The sequence below is a fragment of the Pleurodeles waltl genome, chromosome 2_2 (assembly GCF_031143425.1).
Source record: "Pleurodeles waltl isolate 20211129_DDA chromosome 2_2, aPleWal1.hap1.20221129, whole genome shotgun sequence".
NCBI lineage: Eukaryota > Metazoa > Chordata > Amphibia > Caudata > Salamandridae > Pleurodeles > Pleurodeles waltl.
In genome coordinates this window covers 1,054,844,790-1,054,862,848 of record NC_090439.1, presented here as the reverse complement: position 1 = coordinate 1,054,862,848, position 18,059 = coordinate 1,054,844,790, and positions in this window count along the sequence as shown.

Genomic DNA, 18,059 nt, shown 5'->3' with positions numbered 1-18,059 from the left:
TGTCACTGTCTAGAAGAGAGGGGCAAACAGCCCAACTGTCACAGAATGGTTTAAGCAAGAAAATGCCTTACATTAGAGTAACAAGGTCACTGGATTTGGGCGGTAGGATTTCCTGGGTAGTGGGTACTTAGTACAATTCCACAACAGGTGACACGTGTCAGCCTAATCCGGGGCTTCCGGCTAACTAGCAGTGCCCTATCTCTGACCAAGATGATTGTGGCAACCTAGCTCATGGTAAGATAGACTCCCCAGGGAATCGTGGTACATCAGATTGCATCCTGTTCTCTCAGTTACCAAGATCTCACTCAGGAAAAGACAAAAGAGGCAGAATATATTTAAACAGGCATTTATTAAAATATCTGCATCTTAGATAAAAGCATATGCATAGCAATTACGAGGTTGATAAAAACAAATAGGAGCAGGCATGTGACTAAAAATGTAAAACACAAAAACAGTCCTACCATGCTGTCTAAACAGGGGGGTGGATCTATAACCCCTCACCTACACTAAGTATGAACACAGCATACAAAGCCTAATCCGCCCTTCGCCTTTCCTCCTGGAACAACATCATCCCTCATACCTGAATAAAAGGCCTGAGGTCTAAAGAGACACCGTCCCCATCTGGTTCAGGGCTCGGCCATCTAAGGAAGTAGCTATAGCAAAGCTTGCAATGATCAGCATACAGTTGTGGTGATCTGGCTGGAATCTCCCTCCAAAATGTCAGATACTGAGTGGTGTTATATTATAAAACAGCTGACACTCTAAGAAATGGTCCCCACGTATGAGTGTATTTCTGTGAATGCCGGAGACACAGCATACCATGTTTGTCAGCAACCCTATCTGACTGTAGCCTTGGAGAAAGCACAAAGTGAACTACATGTCCTACTAAGAACACAATGCTTTCCTAGGCGAAAGGATAGTAAGGTAGAGAGAAAATAAAATGACACCGCAAATGAAGTTATTGCTAGAAAAATAATGCAATGCCGAATAAAATGTAATAGGGTTAAAGTGCACAGCAGCAGGCCTAGTTAACTAAAACAACGTGTCTAAAACCTAACTAAAATAGCTATAAACAACACCTACTCTCTAAAAGTGGCATTTGCAAACACATAGCGTGAAAACAACGTTTACCAAAAGATGTATTTTTAAATTGTGATTTCAGAGACCCTAAACTCCAGATTTCCATCTGCACCTAAAGGGAAAATGCATTTTAATAATATTTAAAGGCAGCCTCCATTTTAACCTACGAGAGAGATAGGCCTTACACAGCGAAAACCAAATTTGGCAGTATTTCACTGTCAGGACATATAAACACATCCCACCTTAAACGTACACTGCACCCTGTCCATGGGGCTACCTAGGCCCTACCTCAGAGGTGCCTTACATGTACATAAAGGGAAGATTTAGGCCTGGCAAAGTGGGGACACTCACCAAGTTGAATTGGCAGTTTAAAACTGCACACATAGACACTGCAGTGGCAGGTCTGAGCCATGTTTACAGGGCTACTCATGTGGGTGGCACAACCAGTGCTGCAGGCCCACTAGTAGCATTCAATTTACAGGCCCTGGGCACCTCTAGTGCGCTGTACTAGTGACTTACTAGTAAATCAAATGTGGCAATCATTGAAAGCCAATTGAACATACATTTTACATAGGAGCACCTGCACTTTAGAACTGGTTAGTAGTCATAAAGTGCCCAGAGAATTAAAAACAGCAAAAACAGAGTCCAGCACACATCAACAACCTGGGAAACAGAGGCAAAATGTTAAGGGAGACCACGCCAAGGATGCTAAGTCTAACAGGGCTAATGTAACATCATTCACAACAGCGAAAGAGCATCACACCTGACCAAATAAAGACCAGTGGCCTGTTAGTTACTACTGTCTCTTATGAAGGAAAAAATAACTGATGTATATTTGTTGCTTAGAGACGTATGTGTCTGCTCAAACCAGTCCTTTGCTAATTAACACAAATCCGGTGGTATCTTTTCCTGTATTTAATCTATGAAACACATGGTCATACACCTTGGGCAAAACTTGCACCTTCAAGAACTTTTCTTCTGTGTTGGACATATGTCAACCTTAGTAGGTCAAAATGAGTTGTTGTAGCAAAAATAGTTATTTAACATGTTGAACTCACACTAGAACTTACCTCGTTAACGCTGCTGCTGGGCTCTCAACTGTCGGTCATGGTCTGGAGAAGTCACAGTAAGTATTAAGGCCACTAGGGTGGTCATGGTACGGGGCATGCACTTCCCATGTTTGGAAGACTGGCCAAGCTGGACTTCGGATGGCTTTTTGGTCCAGCATCGTAGGTCCTCCAACCCCTTATGGCAATGGAAGATATACACTAATAGACCTCCAAGGTCTGCACCTTCTTGGCAATGGACTTCCAAATTGCCTTTTTCTGATAGGTGTTGACCTGTATGGATAAGAAAAAAAAAATTAAAACGTTTTGTGATGTTTTTCTGTGTTGTTGTGACACAATTATGCAACATCTCTCATAAGCATTTTTAAAAATCAGTACAGATTATTTACCAACATTTTATTTTTCTTAAGAAATACTAATTTGTAATGACTTGTTGTGTACCCTCAACATTTTCAATGTTCTCATGTTACTAAACCAGGCCACAAACATCATCTAGGCCGGGGTCTCAAATCTTTCCTGTAGGTAGAGCCACTCCGAAGCAGTAAAAAAAATGTTGTGAGCTACTAAGGGCTGAACACCTTGTACAATGTTAGCACACATACCCATGCACAGCTATATTGGCTTACTGGCAAATGTTTTAGAGACAGATATTATGGTTTGAAACACATACAATTACTAAGGATAATATGGAAGGGCTACCATGTGTTTCAGTTAGGGCATGGTTTTTGGTAATGCATGAACAAGTTTGTGTAGCATTGGGACATTTTTGTATGGGTAATTGAGAGCATGTATCATTCAAACCTGTGACATAGGATATACCTTTCCCCAAATGTGGCACGGTTACATGATTAAAACATACAGACACTCATCTTTCAGAAAACGGGATGTAGTTCAAATTGAAACAAAATCATCAGACAACTCCATAACTTGAAAGTTTCTTCTTGAACTTTACATTTCTCTCATTTCGACATATGACTGTAGTTTTTTTACTTATACTACTTATACAGTATCTACTGGCCACTGAAAGTAAGGGACATGCAGTTTGTGAGGTAAAGGGACAGATTTATGGAAAGTGACTCTGCACTGAGTGCAGCTCCGCTTTCCCTGCACCCCTTAGCACCCCCTACCGCCGCCATGTACACGCCATATTTAAAATACAGAGCATTATGGTGCAGGGTAGAGGGCAATAAAGTCATTTTTTATGACTCTACTGATGCACTCTACTGTTGGTGCTACTCCTGCAGAGTACATAGGGGCCCAATCTAAAGAATGGAAGCCCCCTTTTGACGCCTGCTCAAGAGTATGCGTTACAAATGTCATAATAAATGGCGCAAGGAAATCCAATAGATTTCCTTGCACCATTGTACCAGCTTCCTTAACGGGGGAACGCCCCCTTTGTATACATTATATGCCTGGCGCTGGCATAATGTTTCGCAAAGAATTACAGGGTGGGGCAATGCATGCATTGACCCACCCTGTAATTATGGCACGGGGATTTTGGCCTTATTGGGCCACATTAACATCAAAATAATGTTAATGTGGCGCAAGGTGGCTCTAGGGGCCTATAAATATGCCCCGAAATCTGGATTTGTGAGTAAGATGAACTGAGAAGTCAGTGTATTCATTCAGTTTACTTTTCATTATAAATTACATACGTTTCAAACTCTGTCAAACGTCGTTATGTTCCTACTAAATTATTGAGTTTACTACACTCTAATCACAACACTTCATCCAGGAACAAAAAAGGACAAATTAGCCTGTGTAAGAAACAAGTTACTTAGAAAACCATTTCTCATTCAAACATGTACCTGTTCCTCTGGGTTCAAATACAGTTGACTCTACAGGGACAGGACCACTGTGGTGAGGAGTTCCAACTCCTCAGGGGAAACATTAGGGTCGATAACAGCAGCAACAGTGGAGGAGGTGTTGGCTGCAGTGTTAGGAGGCAAGTGAGCTTTTTTGGAGATGCAAAGTACAAGTACATGGCGTATGTGATCCACAATGGAGAGTGACACATCCATTGACTCTTATAGATAGCCTAAGTGCATAGCCTATTGTGCATAGGCATACGTTAGCCTATAGCTGTGTCTGTCGTAGAATATTACACCTACTATGCGGTCAGCTTCCCCAGATGGGTGTCAGATAGCCAATGTCATGAAATTAAGGTCATTTTAGGATGTGAAGCAGTGTATTTTTTAAGTTGATGTGCGTCACCAACTCTCATTAGTGGCTAGTTTATTTATAAATGTAAGATATGTACAACACAGTTTTATTCAAATTTTGACACATTGAAATGTAAACCGTTTTTGTGTATAACATCAATAGTGAAGCTGTATATTTTATACTTTCGTTGACAGATTTATAAAAAAGAATAATGATAATGTGCAAATAATAATTTTCAAATGAATTATTTACACATTATATTTTTCAAACATCAGACTAAGAAATTATCATTCGAAGTTGCAACATAACAAAAAAGTGATGTGTACATATATGTTGCAAAAAGATATGTATTTTTTAAAAAGACATTAGATGTGCCTTGATTATCAAAGTGTTGTAGTACCGATAATTTCTTTTTCTTAAATTCAGACATTTGAAAACAGAGAGAGGTAGAAGACAGCAGCCTTAATTCTTCAGACCTTTTCCAGACCTTACCACCATGGAGGAAAGGGACATCATTAAACATACATTGTGAATAGGCAAACTATTCTAGATTTATGTCACCAGCTGGAGCCTGATCTTCTGCCTCACAATAGAAATATATTTTTCACTTCCATATAGGAGACTCAGCTTACTCTAACTGGACATGGTTGTTAGCACTGCTAAGGAATCCAACAACTCCAGGGGTATTCGGCTTCATTGAGTCCCATGGAAGAACACAAAATGCAGTGGTGCGTGCTTTTGGGCTCCTGAAGGTCAGATTTAAATGTCTTGACAAGACTGGTAGGGCCCTCCTCTACTCACCATATAAGGTATGCCAAATCATGGTTTCCTGCTGCATGTTACACAACATAGTCATTCAACAAAACATTCCAACCATCGGACAGGATGGAGATCATGAAGGGCCCCTGGGTGAGGATGTTGAAATGGCAAATGAAGATGACAATAGTGAAGAGGAAGGAATTGACCTACGTTAAGATTTTATTGATAATGGGCATCCCCCGCCATAACCACATCTCCTGAGAGACATACACTGGCTCCTCGTCAACGAACGCATCAACTTCAAACTCCTGACCCATGCATACAATGCGCTCCACAATGTTGGACCTGCCTATCTCAACCACCTCCTCTCCTTCAACACCCCCTCCAAGCAACTCCGCTCAGTGCAACTGACCATCTCTACCATCCCCAGGATCTGGAACTACCTGGCTGGAGGAAGATCCTTCTCCTACCTCACCATGCAGACCTGGAACACAATGCCTCTCCACCTCAAGCAGTCCCCATCGCTGGCTCCGTTTAGGAAGGACCTCAAGACTTGGCTCTTCGACTGACCCACATCCCCTACTAGTGCCCTGAGACCCTATGGGTGATAAGTTGCACTCTATAAATGTGATATGTGCTCACTGTGCCACTGGATTCAAGCTAGCCTGGCTGATGAAGGGTGATACCCTGAAACCGGTCTCAGGATGCTTGTTTCCAGTCCAGGGAGGGCCAAATGGTAACCTAACGGCTCCAGTTTTTTTGCAAGTTCATGAACAAAGTTAGGACATAGAAAGTCTCTGAATATAGGGCCACATGTACAATTATCAGGTTTTGAGCACCGCAAATTTGTGAGTTGCAAAACCTGATGTGTAACAGTGTCAGTGACACTGTTTGCGATTCCCAGTGGGGTCACAAATGATCTACGTCATAAATATTCATGAGGTAGTTCACAATTTGTGACCCCATTGGGAATGGCCGCACTCACAGGGATGGTGCCCAACTGGGGACAGCAGACCAACATGTCTGTGACTGCTTTTAAATAAAACAGTGTTTGTTTTTTTTTAAATGCATCCAGTTTCCATAAAGGAAAACGGGATACATTTTAAAAAAAAGAAGAGTTTTCTTTTCATTTTTTCAGAGAATGCAGTGCTCTGTTTGCAAATGGGATAGCACCAATTTGAAATTGGTGCTAACTGCGATTGTTTTGTGACCGCATTCACGGTCACAAAACAAATGGTCACAAAACAACCATACATGGCACTGCGACTCAAAAAAAGCTTTTTACATCTGGCCCATAGTTTTTGTGGTAGAAGAACATTTTACCTTCCTTTTTAAATATAACGTTTGCAGTCATAATCCTCATACCCACCGCAGTTTCTTGTGAAAACTAGTCACCTGTGTAAAAGTCCAGTACCATCAAAAATAAAATGATGGATAGAGTGAGTGGCCGGATTAAATGATGCGAGGCTCTCCAAACAGTAAAGGTGATGAAAAGTTCAATAAAGTGCGACATGAGGAGAAATAGCCTTTCCTATCTGCCAGATGGGTCATACATTCATTTCATCCATAGTCTGCAACTGTGTACCTAATGGTGTGCTCAACGAGAGACAATAAAAGGAGAAAACAGAACTAGAGAGTTCCAACTCTGCTCTCTGATTCGATCACATTACCTTTAGATCCACAAACCACTTTCCTGCCTTGATAGCAAAAGCAAATACCTTGTCAGCCCGAAGGAGCGAGGAGGAAACGAAACAACAACAAAAGATTGCCACAGAGATGCAGAGTGAGAAAGGGAGGTACAGGGCACGGATAACGGTTAAATGAGACATACATCTTTACAGAAGGGAGTAAAGAAACGGGAGAGAAAAGGAAAGACAGAGAGCTAAAAGCGAGGGGGAAATGGAGGAAAACAGATAAGCAGAGAGTGAGAGACAGTGAGAGAGTGAGGGAGAAAAGGAGAAAACGTGCACGGATCACGTTAGAATGAGACATGCATCTAAACAGAAGGGTGGAAAGCAACAGAAGATACAGGCAAAGGGGCCGAGAGAGAAAGACAGAGAAAAATAGAGTAAAAGAGAGAGGGAGAGAGAGGAGAGAGAGAGAAAGAAAGAAAGGGAGAAAATGTGGGCACAAATAACATTTAAAAGACACATGCATCTAAACAGAAAGGAAGGAAGGACTAAAAGAGAAAGGGAAAAAGAGAGAGAGTAACTTAGAGGAAAACAGAAAGAGAAGCAGCGAAACTGAGGCAGGCAGAGAGAGAGAGAAAGAAAGATAGTAAACAGCGGCACATATAACGTTTAAATTAGACATGCGTCTAAGCAGAAGATGGAAAGAACCGGAAGAGAAAGGGAAAGAGACAGCCAGAGAGAAAGAGAGGTGGGGACTAGAGCAAGAGGGGGTAAAATAGAGGAAACAAAGATAAGTAGTGAATGAGAGACAGAGAGAGAGAGTGAGAAAAAGGGATAAAACGAGCATGAATAACGTTTAAAGGAGACATGCATCTAAACAGAAAAGAGGAAAGGGCCACAAGATAAAGGGAAGAAGACGGAGGCAGAGAGAAAAATAGAGGAAAATAGTCAGAGGAAAACAGAGAGAGAATGAAAGGAAGAAAACAGAGGCACAGATAACATTTAAAGAAACATGCATCTAAATGTAAGGTAGGGAAAGACTGGAAGAGAAAGGGAGACAGAGAAAGAGGGAGGGGGAAATAGAAGAAAACAGAAAGAGAAGCAGAGAGACAGAGAAAGAGTGAAAGAGAAAAGGATAAATCAGGGGCACAGACAACGTGAGGCATGCATCGAAGCAGAAGTGAGGGAAAAAACAGAAGAAAAGGGGAAAGATACAGAGAGAGAGAGCGACAGAGGGAGTGAGAGAGGAAAATGGAGACCCCGAACCAGAGAAAGAAACTGAGAAACTGGGCGGGCAAAAGTCTTTCTTTTATAAATTATCTATATTGCATGAAACCTACTTTGCACGTACCATGTATGTAAAGTGAACGTGAGGGAATTTCCAGTGTAGAAATGTCACACTAGATACTGAAGTGAGAGTGGATATCTTCGATTAAGGATTTTCTGTTCCCAAAATACATTTTTGGTTTGAGTCAGTCTGTCATGGGCACAAAATGAGTGCAAGTTTGTGACTCCAAAATGGCAAGACATTTTATGAATTTTGCTAGATTTTCCTTACACAATACAAATTTTACTCAGGCTCGCTACCCCACTTGCATTGCACATTAAACCTTGGGCTACCCACTATCTGTGCTTTGCACTTAAAAACCCTCACTACCAGATTCAATGCTGCTTCTCCACCAAACGCCACAATGCGCAGAACAACATAGGTAACCGCACAGCAACAACTGAAATGGATTTCTCCACTTAAAACATTGTTTAAAACAATAAGAAACAACTTAAATGTTTATGACTAATCTAACATAGGATAGATATTTTTCCAGGTCCTCTACTAATAGTACAACTGATATGATATAGGAAGAGCTATTTCCAATTTCAATGTTAGCTTGGTGTCCAGTTCCGAGATATATTGAGAATAGTTTTTGAACTTCTGAGAGCCAGTTACTGACCTTCTTTGCATCACAGAGAAAATAAGTCACCACTTAAAAATTGTAAAAAATGAGTCTTTTAGTTCAAAGGAGTGAGAACCCCACTCAAGTAATAAACCTACTCTTTGTCAGGGCGAACAACAAAATACACTAAATAAACCTATGTGTAACCCTCTGGTAGCTTTCACAGAAGCAATCAGGCTTAAATTTATGAAGCACTCAAACAGTACTAAAGTGAAAACACATCACTTTAAAAATCCCAAACAATTTAAAATAATAAAGTGAATTTGAAGAAATAAAATAAATTGGATAATATCAAAATAACAAAAATCCAATAGGTAGCATCATCATCAAGGCCTCAAGGGATCTTGGATTCAAGGCAAGCATGTATAGTCTTCCTTTTTCAGACAGCAAAGCAGTCCTTCTAGTGAATCTTGCACAGATCCAGGAGTGTTCTGATGAGAGGTTCTGAGAAAATCTGTTTCATGGCTTGGGCCAAGCTCTGTGGGTAAACTTCCCTTTTTCTAACCTTCCTACTTTCAAGGCAGACAGGGCTAACTGTGAGCTGCATTTGTTACTCAATCAATCAAAAAATGTATAAAGCGCGCTATGTACCCGTTAGGGTTTTGAGGCGCTGGGGGGGGGTGCTGCTAACGTTCGAAGAGCCATGTCTTGAGGAGTCTCCTGAAGGTGAGGAGGTCCTGGGTCTGGTGAAGAGAGGTGGGGAGAGAGTTCCAGGTGTTGGCGGCGAGGTAGGAGAAGGATCTGCCGACAGAGGTCTTGCGCTGGATTCGGGGGACGATGGCGAGGGCGAGGTTGGCAGAGCGTAGTTGACGTGAGGGAACGTAGAAGTTGAGTCTGGAGTTCAGGTAGGTGGGTCCGGTGTTGTGGAGTGCCTTGTGTGCGTGGGTGAGGAGTTTAAAGGTGATCCTCTTTTCCACGGGGAGCCAGTGGAGGTTCTTCAGGTGGGGGGAGATGTGACCTCGGCGGGGTACGTCGAGGATCAGGCGGGCAGCTGCGTTCTGGATGCATTGGAGTTGTTTGTTGTCTTTCGTTGGGATGCCTATGTAGAGTGCGTTGCCGTAGTCGAGTCTGCTACTGATGAGGGCTTGGGTCACCGTCTTTCTGGTTCCTGTTGGAATCCACTTGAAAATCCTGCAGAGCATGCGGAGGGTGTTGAAACAGGAAGAGGAGACAGCGTTGACCTGTTTGGACATGGTGAGAGCGGAGTCGAGGATGAAGCCCAGGTTTCGTGCGTGGCTGGCAGGCCGAGGGCGGTGGGCCACCAGGAGTCGTTCCAGGCCGAGGGGGTGCGTCCGAGGATGAGGACTTCCGTCTTGTCGGAGTTGAGTTTCAGGCGGCTGTTGCTTATCCACTCGCCGATGGATTTCAGTCCCTCGTGGAGGTTGGTTTTGGCGGTGAGAGGATCTTTGGTCAGGGAGAGGACGAGTTGGGTGTCGTCGGCGTAGGAGATGATGCTGAGGTTGTGTTGGCGGGCCAGTTGTGCGAGGGGGGCCATGTAGATGTTGAACAACGTTGGGCTGAGTGTGGAGCCTTGGGGGACGCCGCAGATGAGGTTGGTGGCTTTGGCGCGGAAGGGTGAGAGTTGGACTCTCTGAGTTCTGTCGGAGAGAAAGGATGAGATCCAGTTGAGGGCTTTGTCTTGGATGCCGGCCTCGTGGAGACGGTTTAGTAGGGTGCGGTGGCAGACTGTATCGAAAGCGGCTGATAGGTCTAAGAGGATCAGGGCTGAGGTTTCGCCGTTGTCCATTTGTTGTCTGAGGTCATCTGTGGCGGCGAGGAGTGCGGTCTCAGTGCTGTGGTTTCGTCTGAAACCAGATTGAGAGGGGTATAGGATGGCGTTGTCTTCTAGGAAGTGGGCGAGTTGTGCGTTGACGATCTTCTCGATGACTTTCGCTGGGAAAGGGAGGAGGGAGATCGGACGGAAGTTTTTGAGATCGTTGAGGTCAGCCTTGGGTTTCTTGAGGAGGGGTTGGATTTCTGCGTGCTTCCAGCTGTCCGGGAAAGTAGCGGTGTCGAAGGAGAGGTTGATGATCTTGCGGAGTTTGGGGCGATGGTGGCGTCGGCTTTGTTGAACACGTGATGTGGGCAGGGGTCAGCGGGGGATCCTGAGTAAATGGAGGTCATGGTTTTTCGTGTTTCGGTGTCATCTACTTGAGTCCAGGTGGTGATGCGGTAGGCATGGGAGGAGTTGCTGGGGGTGGGGTCCGGCGGAGGTGAGGTGTTGAAGCTGTCGTGGATGGTTGCGATTTTCTGGTAGAAGAAGGTGGCGAGCTCGTCGCAGAGTTCCTGGGAAGGAGGGACGTCGTTGACGTTGGCATTGGAAAGTTCCTTCACGATGCAGAAGAGTTCTTTGCAGTCGTGAGCGTTGTTATTGAGGCGTTCTGTGAAGTGGGAGCGCTTGGCGAGTCGGATCAGTTGGTGGTGTCTGCTGTTGGCTTCCTTGAGGGTGGCAAGGTTGTCGGGTGTACGCTAGAGGATCCATTTTTTCTTGAGTTTCTGGCAGGTGCGTTTGGAGGTGGTCAGTTCGTCTGTGAACCAGGCTGTTTTTTTCTTATCTTGGTTGGCGGTGGGTCTCTTGAGTGGAGCTAGGATGTTGGAGTAGTTGAGGATCCATTGATGGAGGTTGATGGCGGCGGAGTCCGGGTCGGTGGGGTCGGGTGGTGGGTTTTTGGCGAGGGTGCTGGCTAGTTGTTCTTCTGTGACTTTTCCCCAGCGGCGGTGAGGCGGTAGAGGGGTGCGGTGGTGTTCGGTGTTTTTCTTGAAGGTGAAGTGTACGCAGTGATGGTCAGTCCAATGGAGTTCGGAGGTGTGGCTGAAAGAGATGTGGTTGCTTGAAGTGAAGAGTGGGTCAAGGGTGTGTCCTGCGATGTGGGTGGGGGTGTTGACCAGTTGACGGAGTCCGAGGTTGGAGAGGTTGGTGGTCAGTGCTGCTCGAAAAGCCAGGTTTTGAGGAGTCTCCGGAATGCAGAGTGGTCCTGGGTGGTCCTGAGGCTGGTGGGGAGGGTGTTCCAGGTCTTGGCTGCCAGGAAGGAGAAGGACCTCCCACCCGCCGTGGTGCGGCGGATGCGAGGGACGGCAGCGAGCGCGAGGCCAGAGGAACGGAAGAGACGGGTGGGGGCGTAGAAGCTGAGGCGACGGTTGAGGTATTCCGGTCCCTTGTTGTGGAGGGTTTTGTGTGCGTGGGTGAGAAGTCAATAGGTGATCCTTTTGCTGACTGGGAGCCAATGCAGGTGTCTCAGGTGTGCGGAGATGTGGCTGTTGCGGGGTACGTCGAGGATGAGGCGGGCCGAGGCGTTTTGAATACGTTGCAGGCGTTTTTGGAGTTTAGCGGTGGTTCCAGCATAGAGGGTGTTGCCGTAGTCCAGGCGGCTCGTGACGAGGGCGTGGGTCACGGTTTTTCTAGTGTCGGCGGGGATCCAGCGGAAGATCTTGCGGAGCATGCGGAGGGTGAGGAAGCAGGCGGAGGACACGGCGTTGACTTGCTTGGTCATGGTGAGAAGAGGGTCCAATATGAAGCCGAGGTTGCGGGTGTGGTCTGAGGGGGTCGGTGCGGTGCCGAGGGCCGTGGGCCACCAGGAGTCGTCCCAAGCGGACGGGGTGTTGCCGAGGATGAGGACTTCCGTTTTGTCAGAGTTCAGCTTTAGGCGGCTGAGCCTCATCCAATCTGCGACGTCCTTCATGCCCTCTTGTAGGTTGGTCTTGGCGCTGGCGGGGTCCTTGGTGAGGGAGAGTATAAGTTGGGTGTCGTCGGCGTGGGAGGTGATGATGATGTCATGCTTGCGTACGATGTCGGCGAGGGGGCTCATGTAGACATTGAAGAGTGTCGGGCTGAGCGATGAGCCTTGAGGTACGCGGCAGATGATCTCGGTGGGGTCTGAGCGAAACGGTGGGAGGTAAACTCTTTGAGATCGGTTTGAGAGGAAGGAGGCAATCCAGTCCAGGGCCTGGCCTTGGATCCCGTTGGAGCGGAGGCGGGTTATTAGGGTGCGGTGACAGACGGTGTCGAAGGCAGCCGAGAGGTCGAGAAGGATGAGGGCGACTGTTTCAACGTTGTCCATCAGGGTTCTGATGTCGTCTGTGACTGAGATGAGGGCGGTTTCAGTGCTGTGGTTGGTTCGGAATCCGGTTTGTGAAGGGTCGAGCAGGTTGTTGTCTTCCAGGAAGATGGTAAGCTGTTTGTTGACGGTCTTCTCTATTACCTTGGCAGGGAAGGGGAGGAGCGAGATGGGGCGGAAGTTTTTCAGGTCGCTAGGGTCAGCCGTAGGTTTCTTTAGTAGGGCGTTGACTTCGGCGTGTTTCCAGCTTTCGGGGAAGGTAGCAGAAGAAAAAGAAGAGTTGATGACGGCCTGGAGGTGTGGGGCGATGATGTCGTCGGCTTTATTGAAGATGAAGTGAGGGCAGGGGTCCGATGGGGCGCCGGAGTGGATAGAGTTCATGGTGGTTTTGGTTTCTTCAGTGTTGATGTGGGTCCAGTCGTTGAGGGTGATGGCCGGGGGTGTGGGTTCGGTGATGCTTGGTTGGGTCTGGTGTCCGAAGCTGTCGTGGAGGTCGCTGGTCTTGCGATGGAAGAAGGTGGCGAGTGAGTTGCACAAGTCTTGTGAGGGCATGACGCCATTGGCGTTGGCGTTGGGTTGGAGAACTCTTTGACGATGCTGAAAAGTTCTCTGCTGTTGTGGCTGTTTTTGTCCAGTCTGTCGGTGAAAAAGTTCCTTTTGGCTGCACGGATAAGGTGGTGGTGTTCGCGGGTTGCGTTTTTGAGGGCGGTCATGTTGTCGGCGATGTGGTCCTTGCGCCAGGCCTTCTCGAGGGCGCGACATGTTTTCTTCGATTCTTTGAGGGTGTCAGAGAACCAGAGAGGTTTTTTGGTGGTGGCCTGTTGATGCGTGCGTCTGAGGGGAGCAAGGTTGTCTGCGCAGTTGGAGATTCAGTTCGAGAGGCTGAGGGGTGCGTCGTTGGGGTCGGTGGTGAGGGTAGGTTGGTTGACGGCGAGTGCGGAGAAGAGTTGCTCTTCGGGGATTTTGTTCCACTGTCGACGAGGGATGGGTTGAGTGCGGAGGTGGCGGGTCTCGTGTCGGAATGTGAAATGTACACAGCTGTGGTCGGTCCAGTGTAGAGCGGAGGTGTGGCTGAAGAAGACGTGTTTGCTGGCGGAGAAGATAGGGTCAATCGTGTGTCCGGCGATGTGGGTGGCGGTGTTCACCAGTTGCTTGAGGCCGAGGTTGGCGAGGTTGTCGAGCAGGGCTTCCAGATGGAAGTTGAGGTCGCCTAGGAGGATGTAGTCCGGTGAGGCGAGGGCGTGCGGGGAGACGAAGTCGGCGATGGAGTCGCTGAAAGGGGCGCGCGGTCCGGGGGGACGGTAGACGAGGGATCCTCTGAGGGTGGTCCTGGGGTCGGTGCAAATCTGGAAATGCAGGTGTTCAGCGGCGAGGGGGGTGTCTTCGGTGGAGGTGGTGACGCTGATGGAGTCTTTGAAGACGATGGCGATACCTCCTCCTACTTGGTTGGTTCAGTCTTTTCTGGAAATCTTGTAGCCTTCGGGGATGGCAGTGGCGATGTCTGGGGCCGAAGAGGCGTTCATCCAGGTCTCCGTCATGAAGGTGACGTCCGGTGCTGTGGAGTCCAGGAGGTCCCAGAGTTCAACGGCGTGCTTGTGGACAGATCGAGCGTTGACCAGGATGCACTTCAGGTGGTTGATGGCGCGTGGGCTGGTGGTCGAGGTAGTTGCGTGGTGGAAGATGCGTTTGTCGGAGTTGCAGGCGAAGGGTCCATGGGTGCGTTTGGGGTGAGCTTGGAAGCAGGTGTTGGAGCGCCCTGGGTTGAGGGCGTGGAGGGTGGTGGGGTCGTAGCGGAGCAGCAGGGTTTGGGAGAGCTGGGGACCAGGGGTCGTGGCGCTGGGCCCGGGCCAGGCGCGGACGGGCGCAGACAGGCTTGCCTCTGGCGCGCCAGCGGCACGGTCGCACAACGGCCGCCATAAGAGGGAGGAGGGGGGGGAGGGGTCAGCTGGAGGCGAATGGGAGCTGGGGGGAGGGGGCGTGCAGGAGGTCGCGGCGGGAAAGCGGGAGGGAGGGGGGGACAGGTAGAGTGAGAAGAGCTGGGGGAGGGGGGTTCAAGGGTGGAGGGGGGTGAGTGTTAGGAAGTTTAGGAGATTAGGGAGAGAGATAGGAGTAGGGTTGGGAAGATAGGGGAGGGGGGTGGTAGAGGTGGGTGAGGGTGAGAGGTAGAGTGAGAGGATAGGAAGATAGGTAACAGAGGGGGTGGCGGGAAGGGGGGAGAGATAGAGAAATAAGTGGAGAGATAGAGAAATAGGTAGATAGGAGGAGGTGGTGAGTGAGGGAGATAGATAGTGAGATAGAGAGATAGGTAGATAGGAGGAGTGAGGGAGGCAGATAGCGAACGGGGTAGATAGGGGTGATAGAGAGGGGGAGGCGAGTGAGGGAGGGAGATGAGACAGGAGCAGGAGGGCAGGCGCGAGAAGAACAGAAGACGGAGGACGAAGAAAGCAGAAGAACAGAAGACAGAAGAACAGAAGAACAGAAGATGAAGAACAGAAGACAGAGGACGAAGAAGCAGAAGACAGAAGATCACAGAAGAAGATACAGAAGACGAAGAATAGAAGGCAGAAGACCACAGAAGAAGATGAAGAAGAAGAGAGGCGACAGGAGAGGCTGAGAAGCACACAGATGAAGAGAGAAGACGGGGAAAAGAAGAATACAGAAGAAGATTACAGAAGAGGAGCGAGGAGGAAGAACAGAGAGGAAGAAAAGAAGCAGGAGCAGGAGAGAGGGTGAGTACCGCGGGGCAGGGCGAGGGGCTGGGAGGTGGGGGTACTTACTGCGAGGTAGGTCTCAGGAACCTGGAGGAGCTGGAGGAGCTGCAGCGGCAGGGGGAGCGACCTACCCTTGGGTCAAGGGTCGCTACCACTGTCGCGCAGCAGCCGCCATAAGAGGGAGGAGGGGGGGAGGGGTCAGCTGGGGGCGAATGGGAGCTGGGGGGCGGGGGCGTGCAGGAGGTCACGGCGGGAAAGCGGGAGGGAGGGGGGGACAGGTAGAGTGAGAAGAGCTGGGGGAGGGGGGTTTAAGGGTGGAGGGGGTGAGTGTTAGGAAGTTTAGGAGATTAGGGAGAGAGATAGGAGTAGGGTTGGGAAGAAAGGGGAGGGGGGTTGTAGAGGTGGGTGAGGGTGAGAGGTAGAGTGAGAGGATAGGAAGATAGGTAACAGAGGGGGTGGCGGGAAGGGGGGAGAGACAGAGAAATAGGTTGAGAGATAGAGAAATAGGTAGATAGGAGGAGGTGGTGAGTGAGGGAGATAGAAAGTGAGATAGAGAGATAGGTAGATAGGAGGAGTGAGGGAGGCAGATAGCGAATGGGGTAGATAGGGGTGATAGAGAGGGGGAGACGAGTGAGGGAGAGAGATGAGACAGGAGCAGGAGGGCAGGCACGGGAAGGACCGAAGACGGAGGACGAAGAAAGCAGAAGAACAGAAGACAGAAGAACAGAAGAACAGAAGATGAAGAACAGAAGACAGAAGACAGAGGACGAAGAAGCAGACGACAGAAGATCACAGAAGAAGATACAGAAGACGAAGAACAGAAGGCAGAAGACCACAGAAGAAGATGAAGAAGAAGAGAGGCGACAGGAGAGGCTGAGAAGCACACAGATGAAGAGAGAAGACGGGGAAAAGAAGAGTACAGAAGAATATTACAGAAGAGGAGCGAGGAGGAAGAACAGAGAGGAAGAAAAGAAGCAGGAGAGAGGGTGAGTAGCGCGGGGCAGGGCAAGGGGCTGGGAGGTGGGGGGTACTTACTGCGAGGTAGGTCTAGGAACCTGGAGGAGCTGCAGCGGCAGGGGGAGCGACCTACCCTTGGGTCAAGGGTCGCTACCACTGTCGCGCAGCAGCCGCCATAAGAGGGAGGGGTCAGCTGGGGGCGAATGGGAGCTGGGGGGCGGGAGCGTGCAGGAGGTCGCGGCGGGAAAGCGGGAGGGAGGGGGGACAGGTAGAGTGAGAAGAGCTGGGGGAGGGGGTTTAAGGGTAGAGGGGGGTGAGTGTTAGGAAGTTTAGGAGATTAGGGAGAGAAATAGGAGTAGGGTTGGGAAGATAGGGGAGGGGGGGTTGTAGAGGTGGGTGAGGGTGAGAGGTAGAGTGAGAGGATAGGAAGATAGGTAACAGAGGGGGTGGCGGGAAGGGGGGGAGAGATAGAGAAATAGGTGGAGAGATAGAGAAATAGGTAGATAGGAGGAGCTGGTGAGTGAGGGAGATAGATAGTGAGATAGAGAGATAGATAGATAGGAGGAGTGAGGGAGGCAGATAGCGAACGGGGTAGATAGGGGTGATAGAGAGGGGGAGGCGAGTGAGGGAGGGAGATGAGACAGGAGCAGGAGGGCAGGCGCGGGAAGAACAGAAGACGGAGGACGAAGAAAGCAGAAGAACAGAATACAGAAGAAGAGAAGAACAGAAGATGAAGAACAGAAGACAGAAGACAGAGGACGAAGAAGCAGAAGAAAGAAGATCACAGAAGAAGATACAGAAGACGAAGAACAGAAGGCAGAAGACCACAGAAGAAGATGAAGAAGAAGAGAGGCGACAGGAGAGGCTGAGAAGCACACAGATGAAGAGAGAATACGGGGAAAAGAAGAGTACAGAAGAAGATTACAGAAGAGGAGCGAGGAGGAAGAACAGAGAGGAAGAAAAGAAGCAGGAGCAGGAGAGAGGGTGAGTAGCGCGGGGCAGGGCGAGGGGCTGGGAGGTGGGGGGTACTTACTGCGAGGTAGGTCTCAGGAACCTGGAGGAGCTGCAGCGGCAGGGGGAGCAACCTACCCTTGGGTCAAGGGTCGCAACCACTGTCGTGCAGCAGCCGCTATAAGAGGGAGGAGGGGTCAGCTGGGGGCGAATGGGAGCTGGGGGCGGGGCGTGCAGGAGGTCGTGGCGGGAAAGCAGGAGGGAGGGGGGACAGGTAGAGTGAGAAGAGCTGGGGGAGGGGGTTTAAGCGTGGAGGGGGTGAGTGTTAGGAAGTTTAGGAGATTAGGGAGAGAGATAGGAGTAGGGTTGGGAAGATAGGGGAGGGGGGTTGTAGAGGTGGGTGAGGGTGAGAGGTAGAGTGAGAGGATAGGAAGATAGGTAACAGAGGGGGTGGCGGGAAGGGGGGGAGAGATAGAGAAATAGGTGGAGAGATAGAGAAATAGGTAGATAGGAGGAGGTGGTGAGTGAGGGAGATAGATAGTGAGATAGAGAGATAGGTAGATAGGAGTAGTGAGGGAGGCAGATAGCGAACGGGGTAGATAGGGGTGATAGAGAGGGGGAGGCGAGTGAGGGAGGGAGATTAGACAGGAGCAGGAGGGCAGGCGCGGGAAGAACAGAAGACGGAGGACGAAGAAAGCAGAAGAACAGAAGACAGAAGAACAGAAGAACAGAA